We start from the raw sequence: 3,388 nt of genomic DNA, 5'->3' as shown, positions 1-3,388 counted from the left end.
AGAGTTAGGATGCAGACGAGGGCGTGAGCGTGGCGGGGCCTGAACGGCAAACAAGAGGGTGAACAGAAAAGCAGGAGGCAGGCAAAATTTTTCTTCACCCAGCGCGTTGCTGGAGCTGAACAACAAATAGGAAACAAGCGGAGCGGAAACAAACTCTACACGGAGCGGCAAATGGAAAGACAAACGGCAGGCAACACTTATCCTGACACGGAGCGGCAACTGGAAAGACAAACGGCAGGCAACACTTATCCTGACACGGAGCGGCAACTGGAAAGACAAACGGCAGGCAACACTTATCCTGACACGGAGCGGCAACTGGAAAGACAAACGGCAGGCAACACTTATCCTGACACGGAGCGGCAAATGGAAAGACAAACGGCAGGGAACACTTATCATGACACGGAGCGGCAACTGGAAAGACAAACGGCAGGAAACACTTAACATGACAGGGAGAGATAGAGTTACACAGGTAAACCTCGGTACTGAAGTAAAACTTAGAATACACAATCCTAAGCGGCCGGGAACGTGAGTTACCACACTGGCTAAAACAACGATCTGGCGATGAGTGGATGTGGATGTAGAGCCGGTATATTTATAATGCAGGTCTAGATGAGAAACAGGTGTGCCGCAATCAATGGGAATTGGGAAAATTTGTGGAATTAACGGCCGGGACCGTGACAGAAGTATTCACAACCGTAGCCATCAAGAGAAATCAAAGCCAAGATTAGAGCCAAAGTAGTTGTGAAGATGTTGGAGACCATTATTAACCACGAGGTCTCACAGTACTTGGAGGCAGACGATAAAATAGGCCATGGTAACCATGTCCTCTTCAAGGGAAAATCTTGCCTGAAAAATCATTGGATATCTTTGGAGAAATAACAAACAACTGTTATCGGTTGATAGTGCCAGGGTCAGAGACATCTTCAATCGTGGACATCAGGGAAGAGGATGAGAGTTCGTTATTTACAGGTGTCAGAGTTATGTGTCAGAGAACGCTTTGGATCTCGTGATCACAGTTCCATTACTTTCGGGATAATTATGGAGAATCATTTAACTAGACCTTGGATTGTGATTCTACATTGATGAAAAATGCCAATTGTGATGGCATTGGAAGAGTTCAGGGCGGTATGGATTGGGTTAAGATGCTTGGTAAGGAAACCTTCACAATTAAAACATTGAGCGTACAGAGTGCGTGGAATAAAAAGTAAGACTATAACGAATTTTGATTTTCGAGAGATATTAAGGCCTTGGCTAAGAAGGAGGATAAGGTGCATATCAGGCATCGCCAGTTAGGATCAAATGAATAGCCTGGGAAGTATGCATGTGACATTAAAGAGAAAATTTAGAACTAAAGAAGGCATTGATTTTTTTTCGGGCAGATAAGTAGAATCCCCAGAGATATATGAATTCAAGGGACCAGACTGGTGATCTTGGCGATCTGAATCGTCAGTTATGGATGGAATCAAATTAGACGGGGGATCGTAAGTATATATATCGTATCTGGATTTGTTTGGGGCACAGCACATGGTCAAAAATGTGTCAAATCAGTAGTGAGATCGTGGACCACATACGAATCATGGCGGATGATTGCATACAGTTCTGCTTGCCGCACAATAGGAGCGATGTGTTGTGGCTTTGGTGAAGGAGCAGACAAGGTTTATCAGGAGACTGCCTGCTTTAGAAGGCATGAGCTATCAAGCGATGATGGACAAATATGGGTTGTTTCCTCTGGAAGCAGCGGAGGCTGAGGGGAGTTCTGATAAGAGTTTGTAAGATTATAAGAGGCATAGATACAGACAGCGAGGATATTTTTCCAGGAGAATAAACCTCAAGTGCCAGAGGTCATACTTTGGAGGTGAGAGGGGGGAGTTATTAAGGGGATACGAGGTATACGTTTTCTTTTTTACTGACAGAGTGGTGGATGACTGGAATGCGTTGCCTGGTATGGTGGTAGTGACATATACATTTGAGGCGTTTAAGGGACTTTTGGATAGGTACATTAAAATGAGGATATTGAGAGATATAGAAGATGGGCATTGTGTATGTAGGAGGAATTAGTTTTTTTTAAATTGCTTTTTGGTGGGTCGGCATAATATTGTGGGCCGAAGTGTCTGTTCCATGTTCTATGTTCTAAGAGGGGATTATTGCTGACTTGAGGCAAATTATGTCGGATAAATGTTCAGATCCTGACAGGGTGTCATCTTGGCAGTTGTGAGAGGCTGGTGTATAAACTGCAGGTGCCATGGCAGAGGTATTTCAAATGTCCTGAGCCAAGAGTAAGCTGCCAGAGGATATCTAATGTTCTTCCGTTGTTCCGGAAAGTCTCAAAGAATAAACAGTTAAATTGGTGGCAAATGAGCCTGACATCGGTCGTGGTTAAATTATTGGAAGGTGCTCTAAGAGACGGGATTATGTACGAAGTTGGATATCATTGTTCATATGGTATATTGAATTGCAGATGACTCCGGGATTTAGAATGCTGTTGACAGCGAAGTATTTTATCAAAATTGCAGCATGAATGAAACAATATTAACATGGGCTGAAACATGGGAGGTGGAATTTTATGCAGACAAGAGTGAGGTGTTGTAAGTTGTGTGACCGTAGAGGATAGGATTTACACAGAGAATGGTGGGATATCGAGGTGCGCGAGGAGATCTGAGAGGTCGATTCTATAATTCCTACAGAGGGTTGTAGATAGGGTGATAGGAAAAAGTTGACACATTGGCCTTCATAAAGTAAAGTACCGAGTGCAAGAATTTTGATGCTATGTTGAAATTGTATAGCTTCTCAAAAAAAAAACTTGGAGTATCGTGTGTGGTTCTTGTCACCTAATCACAAGAAAAATATCAATAAACTTGAACATCCTGGTTTAGCATTATTTATTTATTTTGTAATCGGGTGTAATTTTGCATCTCTGCCCTACATTGCTATTGTAAAAATAAAACACATAAGAAAGTAATGTTGCACCGATCTCAGAATGTTTAAGGGACATGTGCGTTTCATAGTGGTGGGTGTCTGGAGTGAATGGCAGGGATGCTGGTTGGTGCAAATACGATGGACGCTATTAGATACCTCCTGAATGGAGGCAGGTGGACCTTGTGCATGCAGATGGAATTGGATTCGTAAGACATGAAATTGCCAAACCAATTGGTTCAGAAAAACACAGTGAACATGGTAAACGGGTCTATGTAGGTGAGAAGCCACAACTCTGTGCATCTGCGATCGACCGCCTCAGCAAGGGCGTGATTAACCCCGAAAGGCGCAGAAAATATTCACGACTTTTGTTTCCGCGACTGGAGGACTCGAGTCAAAAGGAGGCTGGGTAGTGACACCGAACTGATCCCAAAACTGAGGTGATTCAGCAATGATTCTCCTCGTCCCAACCGCA

Source organism: Hemitrygon akajei, unplaced genomic scaffold (genome assembly GCF_048418815.1).
Source record: "Hemitrygon akajei unplaced genomic scaffold, sHemAka1.3 Scf000121, whole genome shotgun sequence".
In the NCBI taxonomy this organism is placed as follows: Eukaryota; Metazoa; Chordata; class Chondrichthyes; order Myliobatiformes; family Dasyatidae; genus Hemitrygon; species Hemitrygon akajei.
This window is presented reverse-complemented; position numbering follows the sequence as displayed.